The sequence below is a fragment of the Crotalus tigris genome, unplaced genomic scaffold (genome assembly GCF_016545835.1).
Source record: "Crotalus tigris isolate CLP2741 ecotype Arizona unplaced genomic scaffold, ASM1654583v1 scf7180000017607.2124824, whole genome shotgun sequence".
NCBI classification, from domain to species: domain Eukaryota; kingdom Metazoa; phylum Chordata; class Lepidosauria; order Squamata; family Viperidae; genus Crotalus; species Crotalus tigris.
In genome coordinates this window covers 1,240,340-1,253,848 of record NW_024096509.1, presented here as the reverse complement: position 1 = coordinate 1,253,848, position 13,509 = coordinate 1,240,340, and the positions used below count along the sequence as shown (strand labels likewise).

General features: G+C 36.0%; 1 protein-coding gene across 1 annotated transcript in view; it reads left to right on the top strand.

Annotated features, from left to right (window-relative positions):
* Positions 1 to 13,509, top strand: part of GUCY1A2 (guanylate cyclase 1 soluble subunit alpha 2) — a 182,307-nt gene that overhangs the window by 42,478 nt on the left and 126,320 nt on the right. The window lies entirely within an intron of this gene.

The window sequence follows — 13,509 nt, the reverse complement described above, 5'->3', positions numbered from 1 at the left end:
CACAAAGAAGAGGGTGTCAAGCTATTTTCCAAGGCGCCTGAAAGCAGGACAAAAAGCAACGGGTGGAAACTAAGCAAGGAGAGAAGCAATCTAGAACTAAGGAGAAACTTCCTGACAGTCAGAACAATTAACCAGTGGAACAACCTGCCTCCAGAGGCAGTGAATGCTCCAGCACTGGAAGTTTTTAAGAAGAAACTGGACAGCCATTTGTCTGAAATGGTATAGGTTTCCTGCCTGAGCAGGGGGTTGGACTTGATGACCTCCAAGGTCCCTTCCAACTTTACTATTATTATTATTATTATCAATCATCGCACAGTCAGCCAGATGTTCAGACTGGGTTTGGCATTTTGTCTACCTATCGAGTCCTTACCCAGGACCTGGGATAGGCAGATGTGGATGTTTGATGGTATTACAGATATCGTCGCAGGATGGAAGCAGTTCCTAGTAAGGCCGCCTTTTGCAATTGACTAATAGCGAATTTGTCAATGCCAATGGTGTTCAAGTGGTGCTCCTGTTGTTTTGGGATTGCACCCAAGGAGCCTATGACTATTGGTACTACCCTTGCTTGCTTTTGCCACAGTCTTTCTATTTCTATTTGTAGGTCTTTGTATTTTGTTATCTTCTCCAGTTCTTTCTCTTCTATTCTGCTGTCTCCAGGCACTGCCACGTCCACTATCCAGACTTTTTTGTCTTTCTTATCGACAATTGTTAAGTCTGGGGTGTTATGTTGCAGGTGCTTGTCTGTTTGAATTCTGAAGTCCCAGAGCAGTTTAATTTTATCATTTTCTATGACTTTCTCTATTTTATGATCCCACCAGTTTTTGCTTACAGGCAAATGATATTTTTTGCAGATCTTCCAATGCACCATTGTTGCTACTTTGTCATGCCGCTGCTTGTAATCAGTCTGTGCAATCTTCTTGCAACAGCTTACCAAGTGGTCCACTGTTTCTTCAGCTTCTTTGCATAGGCGGCACTTACTGTCTGTTGCTGTCTTCTCAATTTTGACTTTATATGCATTTGTCCTTAAGGCTTGGTCTTGTGCAGCCAGAATTAGTCCCTCGGTCTCTTTCTTCAATTTTCCTGCTCTTAGCCATTGCCAGGTCTTGTTATTATCTGTTTTCCCAGCTATTTTTTAATGTATTGGCCATGTAGTGCTTTGTCTTCCTATGCCTCTATTCTGTTCTTCATTTGGTCTTTCTTGTAGGCCAGTTTGGTCTCTCCAGCAGTCAGTAAGCCTTCCTGATATACTAATTTCAGTGCATCTTCATCATTGTTCTTCAGATATTCTTCCAAAGCCATTTTTTCTTCTTCAACCATCTGATGTACTTGTAGCATTCCACGCCCACCTATTTGCCTTGGTAGATAAAGTCTATCAATGTCACTGCGTGGATGAAGGGCATGATTCATTGTCATTATTTTTCTGGTCTGCCTATCCATTGCTTTTAGTTCTGCTTGAGTCCAGTCCACTATTCCAGCTATGTACCTAATGACTGGAATTGCCCAGGTGTTGATTGCCTTTATGGTATTTCCTCCATTGAGTTTGGACTTTAAGATCTTCTTCACTCTCTTGATGTATTCACCTCTAATCTTTTTCTTGACTTCAGTGTGCTTGATGTTGTCAGCTTGAAGGATACCCAAGTATTTGTAGTAATCTTCCTCATCCAGACTCTTAATGTTATTTTCGTGGGGCATCTTGATTCCTTCAGTTTTCACTACTTTTCCTTGTTTGATAGTAAGTGTGGCACATTTGTCCAAACCAAACTCCATAACAATATCTTGGCTATATATACGGACAGTGTTGAGCAGCGATTCTATTTCAGATGATGTTTTTCCATACAGCTTCAGATCATCCATGTAAAGGAGATGGGATAGTCTGGTAATGTTTTTGATGTTTGATAGTCATGTCCTGAGTTATTCAGTATTGTTGACAGAGGAAACAGTGCAATAACAAATAGTAATGGTGACAATGAATCTCCTTGAAATATTCCTCTCTTGATATTAATCTCTCCCAGTCTCTCACCATTGATCTGCAACTGTGTCTTCCATTGTGCCATCAATCTTTGCACAAATTTTGTGATATTTCTACTGACTCCTGTTATTTCTAGGCACTTGATTATCCAGTCATGTGGCAGAGAGTCAAATGCCTTTTTGTAGTCAATCCATGCCACATTCAGGTTGGTCTTCCTTCTCTTGCAGTTTTCCAAGATCATTTTGTCTATTAGGAGTTGATCTTTTGTTCCTCTGCTATTGGGGCGGTTTCCTTTCTGCTCAGGTGGAAAGAGATTGTTTGCAACTAGATGCTGTTGTACTGCATCAGCTACCACACCAGTTAGTAATTTGAAGGTTGTTGGTAAGCAGGTAATTGGCCTGTAGTTGCCTGGTGTTGCCCCTTTTGCTGGATTTTTCATTATTAGGTGGGTTTTCCCAGTTGTTAGCCACTTTTGACCTGCTTGGCAATGAGTGAGTGTATAACAGTTAGATGTTTCAACCAAAACCCATGCAGTTCATCTTCACCTGGTGCTGACCAATTTTTGATTTTCCTTGCTCTTTTTTCTACCATTTTTGTTGTTATCACTATTTCTTTCATTTCAACTTCTGTTTTATTTGCATCCACCTCTTTTAACCAAGCCGCATCCTTGTTGTATTTCTTTGGGTTATCCCATATCTGCTTCCAGAACTGCACTGTTTCTTCCTTGTCAGGTACTGACTGATTCCTTGCAGTTTCTCCATTGATGGATTGGTAGAAACGTTTCTGATTGGATTGAAATTGGAGGTTCTGCCTATAGTTTGCAATTCGAGCTTCATATCTACTGATTTTCCTGTTGTTGTTGTTGTTATTATTATTATTACTCACTCCAGGAATTCGATTCTGAACAGCTCAAGGTTGACCCATCCTTCCATCCTTCCAAGGTTGGTAAAATGAAGACCCAAATTGTTAGAGGCAATATGCTGACTGTAAACCGCATAGAGAAGGCTGTAAAGCACTATGAAGTGGAATATAAGTCTATTGCTCTTGCTATTTCTATGAAGTCAGTTTCCTGATTTATTTATTTATTTATTTATGAGACTTATATACCGCTTTAAGTGCAAGCACTCTCTAAGCGGTGTACACCAGTAAGCAATGTATATATATATTTACATTGCCCCCAACAATCTGGATCCTCATTTTACCTACCCCGGAAGGATGGAAGGCTGAGTCAACCTTGAGCCGGTGACATTTGAACCGCTGACCTGCTGAACACAGTCAGCTAAAGTGGCCTGCAGTACTGCACTCTAACTGCTGCGCCACCTTTGATCTGGTCTACCTGCTATAGAGGTAGCATAAATATTTCAATTCTGCCTATGTTTTCAGCCAGTCTCTTCAGCCAGTCTCAGTCGGTATGAATTTTTTTCTACTACTCTCCACCTGGGCTTAAAACATGCTTCAACAATACTTCTTGTTGTCGGTATGCCCTGTGGTATCTCCATAGCTCTATATAAGACTCATTTATTAAACAGGCAACATTGACAGTATTTGCCAGAGCCAGGAGTGGGATGGTGCATCTTTTGGATCTCTCAGAGTTTTTTGAAATCATCAGTTGTAGTGTCTTTCTGCATGACTACTGGTCTATCCCTTTAATGTTTATCCAGTGCCTTCTTCTTGGTGGCACAAATCTAGGAGGCCAAGTGCAGTGATTTGCTTTAAACCACTGTGGCAAAAAAAGGTTGCAGAGCAGAGCAAAACTCACATAATAACTGCCTTGCTTAGCAGTGGAAATTTTGTGTTCAATTGTGATCATAAGTCAAGGACTACCTATACTAATCATGGCCCTTAAAATATTATGGGTTAAAACTGTATGGATAGCATCACGACATAGATCTTTTCTTGCTCTGTGATATGGACTCCTTATGGGGGCAGGGACATGATTCCCCTGCTCTGGTATGAGAATGGAGCATATCAACATATTGTGTGAATGTTTACTGAGTTGCTCACAATTATCTAAGGGGACATTGTAATTCATTGTAAAACCACTGATTTAATATATTATCCAATCCACTAGGTTGGTGTCATCTGCATATTTGGTAAGCTTTTTTTCTATTCTACATTCTGGTCATGTATAATGGTGTTGAATAGCATTAGGCATGGGATACTTCATTTGAAATCCCTACCCTAGTATAATGCAAAAACCACTTTTGTTATTCAAAGTTATTCAAGTAATTGCAAACCCAATCCACAAGATACCATGTTGTACTAAAATCAAATGCTAGGCTAAGATCTAAGTAAACTATGACCACAGCATTCCACATGGGCTACTAAAGCAATCATTATATTATAAAAAGAGATGAGGTTAGTTTGGCAAAGCTTGTTTTTGACATTCCTGTGCTGGCTTCTAATAATGATAGCATACAAGGAAATGCTGTTTGACAATATGTGCTTATATCCTGCCAACTACAGAACTGACCAGTAATTGGTCTGTATTTTATGTGATTCATCCCTTCCCCTTTTTTGTGTATTAGAACTATGTTTGCTCTCCTTCAGTCTTCTAATATCTTGCCAGATCTCCGGCAGTTTCAGAGATTACATTCATTTACGATGAGATCATTTTGCTATAGCCAGCTTTGCTATACCTTAAAATTCAACTGGTCTTGGAGACTTGAAATCATTTAGGTTATCTAGGAGGGTGCTTTCTATGCCTTTATGAATACTAAGTTGGGTTCCCCCTTTTCTTCAGTAATGATACAAATATCACCTTCTCCTTTTTCTCCTTTATGATTGCGTCATCTTTCTCTACAACAGACCAGCAACCATCTTAATATTTCTTTTTGCCACCTTCTTACAATATTTTAACACCCCCTTGGCAGGTTCATCTCATAATACTTTTTAGGATTCCTACCAGGTCCTGTTCCCCTCTTGTTATCAGCACTTCCTTGCACTTCTTATATAACTTCTTATTTCTGCTTTTCAGCTTGCTCTTGAGTTGCTATTCATGCGTGAGCCTCTTAAAGCTGTTCCCATTTTTTAATCTTCTCATGGGGATTGATTCTGCCTGGCTTTCCAATCACTTTCTTTTCAGATTTTCCCTCTTTGACTTGCTTGTTGGAAGGCTGCCTTTACCATCAGGCCTGCCTGATCAAATTAGAACAGGCTAGGGTTATAAAGCTGGTCTGCTACCCAAATCCAGGGTTAGAAGAGTAAGCCAATAAAATGGAAGATACCTCTCCGTTTCTGGTACTTGAGAAATTCAAGGGCATTGTCAGTGATAGCTAGTCCAGCTGATTTTTAAAAGCAAACACCTATTTACCAATCTATACTAGGTTAACCTGGTAGATTATGATCCATAATCTGCAGTAGATTGATTCAGGCTAATACATAAATGATGATAAAAGTAATAATAATAATAATAATAATAATAATAATAACAACAACAACAACAACAAATAGGTGGGCGTGGAATGCTACAAGTACATCAGATGGTTGAAGAAGAAAAAATGGCTTTGGAAGAATATCTGAAGAACAATGATGAAGATGCACTGAAATTAGTATATCAGGAAGGCTTACTAAATACTGGAGAGACCAAACTGGCCTACAAGAAAGACCAAATGAAGAACAGAATAGAGGCATGGGAAGACAAAGCACTACATGGTCAATACATGAAAAAAATAGCTGGGAAAGCAGATAATAATAAAACCTGGCAATGGCTAAGAGCAGGAAAATTGAAGAAAGAGACCGAGGGACTAATTCTGGCTGCACAAGGCCAAGCCTTAAGGACAAATGCATACAAAGTCAAAATTGAGAAGACAGCAACAGACAGTAAGTGCCGCCTATGCAAAGAAGCTGAAAAAACAGTGGACCACCTGGTAAGCTGTTGCAAGAAGATTGCACAGACTGACTACAAGCAGCGGCACGATAAAGTAGCAACAATGGTGCATTGGAAGATCTGCAAAAAATATCATTTGCCTGTAAGCAAAAAATGGTGGGATCATAAAACAGAGAAAGTCATAGAAAATGATAAAATTAAACTGCTCTGGGACTTCAGAATTCAAACAGACAAGCACCTGCAACACAACACCCCAGACTTAACAACTGTCGATAAGAAAGACAAAAAAGTCTGGATAGTGGACGTGGCAGTGCCTGGAGACAGCAAAATAGACGAGAAAGAACTGGAGAAGATAACAAAATACAAAGACCTACAAATAGAAATAGAAAGACTGTGGCAAAGGCAAGCAAGGGTAGTACCCATAGTCATAGGCGCCTTGGGTGCACTCCCAAAACAACTGGAGCACCACTTGAACACCATCATCGGCATTGACAAATTCGCCATTAGTCAATTGCAAAAGGCGACCTTATTAGGAACTGCTTCCATCCTGCGACGATACCTGTAATACCATCAAACATCCACATCTGCCTATCCCAGGTCCTGGGTAGGGACTCGATAGGTAGACAAAATGCCAAATCCAGTCTGAACATCTGGCTGACTGTGCGATGATCGATAATAATAATAATAATAATAATAATAATAATAATAATAATAATAATTTGTATTTAAATCAACCTTAATTAATCTAGTAATAATAGGATGCGTTTCTGTATATGTGTATGTATGGGTATGTGTATCAGGTCATTTATAAAACACATATTGCATGAAAATAATAAATACGTAGCAAACTTTTCCTTTAACAATATAATTAACAAACATTTTTCACCAATCTTGTTTTAGCAAATATGATTGATGAAAAACATTCATGAATTATGTTGTTAAAGGAAAAGTTCACTAAGTTATTTATTATTTTCATGCAATATGTGTTTGATAAATGACCTGATTAGCTCTGGAAAGTTTGCATTAAATTACAATGGAATTTCTTATAATTGATTTTAGACTTTTATTAGCTTACAGGCAAAGATTAATAATATAAAAAAATTACTAAAGTATTTTTAAAAGTTATTTCCAGCAGTACATAGAAAGGATGGTGATATGTATCTGTCAAGATGTTGTCAAACTTCAATTCACATACACTTTAGCCAGTCAATGGTATTCTGCTAATTATTCATCACTAGCTTGGATGAGTTCAGCTAGTTCTAAGCAAACAGTGTTTTTATGTAGCTTTAACCTGTTTGTGGATGGATTTATATTGTGAACTATTGATAGTATGTAAGTGGTGAGCAGTCAGCATAAATATGCTCAATATAAAAGAGAGAAATTGTCTTCTATCTGGAATCATGGAAGCTTTAACTGATGCAAAGTATATTACTTTTTTGTCCATGATTGTAATAAAAAAAACTTCCATTGCTTAGATGATTCATGATGGATTTTGACATTATAAAGAGGAAACATGATATATTAGTATTGTTGGGGTGAGCAAGCCAAAAATAACATGTTGATTTTACTGTTTTTGGATGCATTTATCAAATGTTTTGTTTTATATCACACTAACTATGGGTGTTTTAAACACATCAAATAACTTAAGAAGTAAGTAAATAAAACCTGATTATATTTTCCTAACATCCAATTATGCAAAGCAAAAATATAACCAATAAATAGGTCAAATCCCTGATGGCTGAAAATCCTAATTTCATTCTAGTTGTTTTTCAAAAGACATTTTGGAAAAGAATGAGTACAATTCAGTTAAAATTAGGCCACAGATTCACAAATGCATCTTTATTTGCTGATTTCATTTGGTTTATATTTCTATTCTAATGTTCTACAGCAGGGGTGTCAAACTGCCGGCCCGTGGGCTGGTTTTATCATACCGAAGCCGTGTCCACCCTATTGCCGGCAATGCAAAAAGAGTCGCGATGTGACATGTCACATGACGTGGCAAGTTTGACACCTGTGTTCTACAGTATTCAAAAGGCTCTTCAGGCCCATTTTAAAATAAACTGCAATCCTTAATATAAGGCATAGAGATAAAAATATAGAATAATCCAACTTTAAGCTATTGCCTTAAAACCATGACGGGATGTCCACAGAAATTTATATATATATCACACCTTAGAGTCTTAGACTTCACCAATAGACATGTAAACCTGAGCAGGCATATTCATCTCTACTTTCCTAACTTCATCCTCATCGGAAGAATATTAAAAGGATTGTCTGTGCTCTATTAAATCAAATTCTGCCTTGCCTTTCTCATTTTTCCCCATCCTCGGCAAACAAGAACTTATTTACTTTCACTATGTTTGAGGATTTCTTTTGCATTTTTGCATGGTATTTTGGGGCTGTCTTTATTGTTGTCAGTGAAAGTGGTAATATTTATGTAAGTGTTGTACATCTTTGTTTATCCCTCAGAATGAAAACTGCCTCCACTTCTTAGTTAGAGAAAGTCCAGACTGATTTAATGGAAATATGGATGCAGACCACATGGTTAAAAACAGTACAAGGAAAGACAAACATTCATAGCATTTCTTGACCATTTTTAGTTATATAAGTGTAAGAACACCATACTCCATCTTCGAGAATTTCACTGAAATTCTTTTATACTTTGAAATAAATTATAAACAAATTCTCTTTAATCAAACTTGAATGAGAATTGTTAGAAAAAATGGATTGATCATGTCACAATGGTTTTAAAATTTAAAATAAATATAAAATTATATTCGTTTAATTGACTGTAAAACATTCTATTTTACAATCTCTTTAATTATAAGGCTTCCAAAGAACACATTTTGGTAGGATTCCATCTTTTATCAACTGTACAGAGATTAACTGGCTTCCCATTTATAAAAATCTGATTGGAAAGAATTTAGGAAAAAGATTATTTTTAGAAACCATATATCAACCTGTGTATCTAAAATGAAAACAAGGCTATTCAATGGGAGCCTAGTACAGCTATATGAATTTCATATTTCATATTCTTCTTCAATATCCAGGCCTGTCTGTAAGATTACATGTATTTTAATTATGCTTTTCCCTGCAGGTTTACTCAAAGTAGTCCTTTAGTTTATTAATAGCACAATTTGCTACCAACATTAATGAAAACTTAGGATGCATTTAGAAATAACCTGTATAATAATCCTCTTTATAGAAAAGAATTAAGTAAAGAAGATTAATTCGTTAGTAGTTGACCTTGTTTATTGATATTTGTGGAGTGTGTGTGTTGAGAATACTTTATGTAGGTATCTGCTCAAGCCAACTGAAAATCTGTTTAATTAAAAAAGTTTAATCAAGCCAAAATATTTGCCAGATGCTTCAAATTCCAAAGGTTAATGACGATGATAGTGTCTGATAGTTTCCATTTTCTCTCTTTTATGTTCCACAGCAAATGGATCTCAATCTATTATAGCAATGCTTTTTATCATATACTTTGGTCCTTGGATTTTGGAATTTGTACTTTTCTCATTTTGGTTAGAAATGGCATCTGGGCCATGTTAGACTAGAATTCATTCAATTCATTCATCCACACAAATGAAATATGCTCAGGGATGTTCTTGTTGTCTTGGCTCATTTGCTTCTTTCTTCATTGAAGAATTCTTTCATGAACCTTTCATGTAATTGAAATAGGATAAACTAACAGTAAAAAAAAAACCTTATGAATAGATCATATATCCTCTGTTAAGCAGAAGAGGAAAGGAATATAGCAATAGAAAAGAGCAGCAAAACTTATTAAATATTCTCCAGATTCATATTCTTAACAAATTAGATGACATCCTTTTTAAGAGATTTCCTCTTTCGAGGGTAGGGGCCAAAACGCAGCATTAAATGTTATATGTAAATATTACTTTTTGAATCTTCCCCAACTACCAGAGGAAGCAGCATTGCATTAGATGAACTAATGGCTTGATCCAAAACAAAAAAGGGTTGGTTCATATATTTGCACATGCATATAATTATTTTATTAGCAAAACTGTCATTTCCGCAATGCATTTTAGTTTATGTAATGATAAACCTGCTCTGCTCCCATCTGTATCAGTAAGTATTGTTTAGGAGAACAGTTGAATGTAGATGGATTATTAGACATTAACACAACCCTTTTACTTAGAGAAGTGGTTCCAAGTGAGGGGTGCTAATTTGAAATTGTGTGTTCTGATATTATTTTGGTTTATTATTTACCTTTGAAAACTTAAAAAAAAAGTTTTCATAGTAGCATATTCAAGAATTATTCACTAACTGCCTTATTCAGCAAAAGATAGTAAATAGACATTTTAGGCATTTAACATTGTTGCATTTCATTGATTGCTTTATTATTCAGATTGATACGGCTTCCTACTTTTGAAATGCTTTCTATTTTGAAATTAGTTAAATATGATGCTTCAGAATTTACAAAGAACAGTAATTTAGTATTCGATTTAAGTTTTAAGAGTTAGAGATTGCAGCCGAGTCGGTGAGTGTTATGGTTTGTAAAGCAGCCATAAAAAATTATAATGTCTGTGGGTTGGCATGATCCTCACCCACTCTATAGTCTGGTTTCTGTTTGGGTGTAAGAACATTTCATCCAGGTTACAGGATAGATTATTCCTTTGCCAAAAATTCTTACAAATGGGCTGGGATGCTGGTACTGGCTAAAAGCACTTTTATCATATGCCACATCAAATTATCTGAGCTCTAACAAAGGAAACGGTTGGCCTTTTGAAACTCATTTCACTTTTAATATAATTATTGCTCCATGACTTGTTCTGATCTGTCCTGTTGACACTAATAATATAATACAGTGCATCACATGCTGTAAGCAGTAATATTCGGATGCACCATAGAGGAAAAGAAGTACTTGACCCTCTTGTGCTTTCCTGGAATTAAAATATCCAGGTATATACCTGAGCTGTCCTTGCATATGTAAGAAGAAGTCCTTGAGTAAAAAGTATCATTAAGAACATTACTCCTGGTTTTTTGTCTCTTCCCATTTGATGCAGCAATGAGAATGGAAGCATCTGTTCCCAGCTGTCTATGGATTCTCATTTCTCTTTTTATTTGAACAAGCCGGAAGAGGATGCTTAGATTGATCTTTGCTAGTTCAGACAAACTATACAAAGGCTGGGCAACCTATAACTTATAGACTTCATACGGACTTTTTTTTTTGCATAAAATTTGATTGTAAATAAATATTAGAGGCAAGACTTCTACTGATTTCTGAAAGAAAACAAAAAATATGTCAAATGGAACTGGAACTGGTGACTTATGCATTTGATGACAGAAAGTCTAAAATGTGGCATTAAGGAATTATAATGTAATCTAGGGAGGATAGATAATTAATTTGTTTGTAATTGCTATAAAGACAATTGGAAGCCAATTTTTTATTCCTTCCCTTCCCTTCCATTCCCTTCCATTCCCTTCCTTCTCTTCGCTTTTCTTATTTTTCTATTTACTTTCTGTTATTTCACTTGTTCTATATGTTCTTTATTCCTTTCCTTCAATTTCTATGTTTGTTAATTATTACTGTATAAAATACTTTTATAATAAAACAAGAACAAAATATATCTTCAGTATTAGGATAAACGCAGTGCATCTAAAATAGGAATTCTTAATCTGGGACTCCATTAAGCAGAGTCTCTAAACATTCACCTATTCCAAGATCATTCTGTGAAAAAGCAAAGGGGAAAAAGCGCTTAGGAATTATTTGTTCACATGAACATCTTGAGCTATTTTGAGAAGCAAAATATCATATGTTACTTTTGGTGTGCTGTGAGAGAGCTTATGGAAAGAAGCCCATTAATGTTTTTATTAGCTTTTTTAAAAAAAATCCTTCATATTTTTTCTCTGTCACTCATTCTTTATCTTGTACAAAGACTAAATGTTTCTGCTGAGTTGTGTTTTTTGGTGTTATGCCAAAGCAACAATCTTTCAAAATTAACTTTTGTGCACTTTCATATTTTCTAATGGGGGAAGAGCATTCTTTTGTGTGGTTTAAAGAAGTTCCAGTGTTCCAATGACCAATGTTCCAATGAGCTGTTCAACTATGCATTCCCTGATGAAGAAATGTGATTTTGATTTGGAAGGGGGAGGGGGAAAGAAAGCCTTCAATGCAAGTGTCTTCAAACTTGGCCCTTTTATGACTTGTGGATTTCAGTTCCCAGAATTCCTCAGCCAGCGTGCCTGGCTGAGGAATTCTGGGAGTTGAAGTCCACAAGTCATAAAAGGGCTAAGTTTGAAGACCCCTGCTTTATTGAGTACTAATAATTACTATTAGGACTACACTGCATTTATTATTGCTAGCATTGTGCTAGATGCTGTATAAAACAAATGGTAAATGATGTTTGCTTCAAGATTTGCTTTTAATAGCCAACAGTTTCTGGCTTATAGTCCTGTTTCTGTCCTTGATTTGGCTCAGATCATAAAGGAGCTAAGTAGTAATTTATGAAACTTTCTGATACTTCTTTCAAGCTTGGTGGATAATAAGATTGAGTCCACTCATGCTTTGCTTTTCGAGACCCAGTTGGGTGGTTAAGAGTCTGCTTCCAACAAAGGTCAATAGGCATATCAATCAGAAATTGTCAATTGAATATTTAATCCAGAAAAAATGTATTTTCTTTGATACATTTGATACACTGATACGTTCAAGACTAGTCTCCACTAGAAGCCTAATTTACAAAGGAGAAAAAATGAGTAGGGCAGAAGAAGAGAGGAATAAGGATTAAATCAATGTGATTGACATAACAACTGATGCAAATGAATAAGGGAGAAATGGAATGGCTGTATGATAAGAATTAGCTACAATGGATCTAGTGGTTCTGGATATTTCTAGGAAATGGGAAGAGAAGACATAGTTTGTTAAACTGAAAGCAGGAGTTGCTTAGAAATGGAAAGCACCACTGTGGAAGGCAGGAAATCATTTCTAAGTTGTACTTTTGAGAAGCACATGTTAAAAACTCTTGAGATATTTATTTGTATTTGCAAATACTTCATATTCCTCCATCTTCCACATTTATCTTCTTGGCTATTATTAGTAATTAGTAGCACAAATGGAAGACTTCTTAGGGGCCCAGTGTTACTGAAGGATGTGCCTCCCAATCATGCTGATAATCCTACTTGCATACTTTGAGTTAGTTTTTAGCCTTAAAAGGACTTCTAAGTGAGATTCCTAAATGGAACATCTTATTAAATTTGGGTTTTTTAAAATTCAGCTTTAATTTTATTTCTCGGATCAATCCAGAAACTAAGGCTTCATTCTGCCAATTAGACAAGATCTGCTATTTGCATTAACTCTTTGATGTGTTTTGTGGGTGACTTGCACAAAATTTTCATTTTGAGAATATTAATGATGATGAGCGAGGTGCTCAAAGTTACCTGTAAGTATTTTGCAATTTTCCAAAACTATTTGGTGATTTGATTCAATCCCTTTCCTATAATCCTGAAATATGCCTCTTCTCATGGCCTAAAGCTAGATTCTGTTGCCTGCTGCCAAAAAAGAAGTCCCAAGAATCTAATAAATTTTATCTATCCTTTTTAAATGAATATAATACCCAATATTTGTCTCTCCAACTCTATTTTAGAAGTCAAATACAAAGAAAATATGCATGCTTTATAATTTGTAGAACAACTAAGCATGTTAGATCACATTACAAACTTAGCCAAATGTCTTAACACACACTGAAATTCA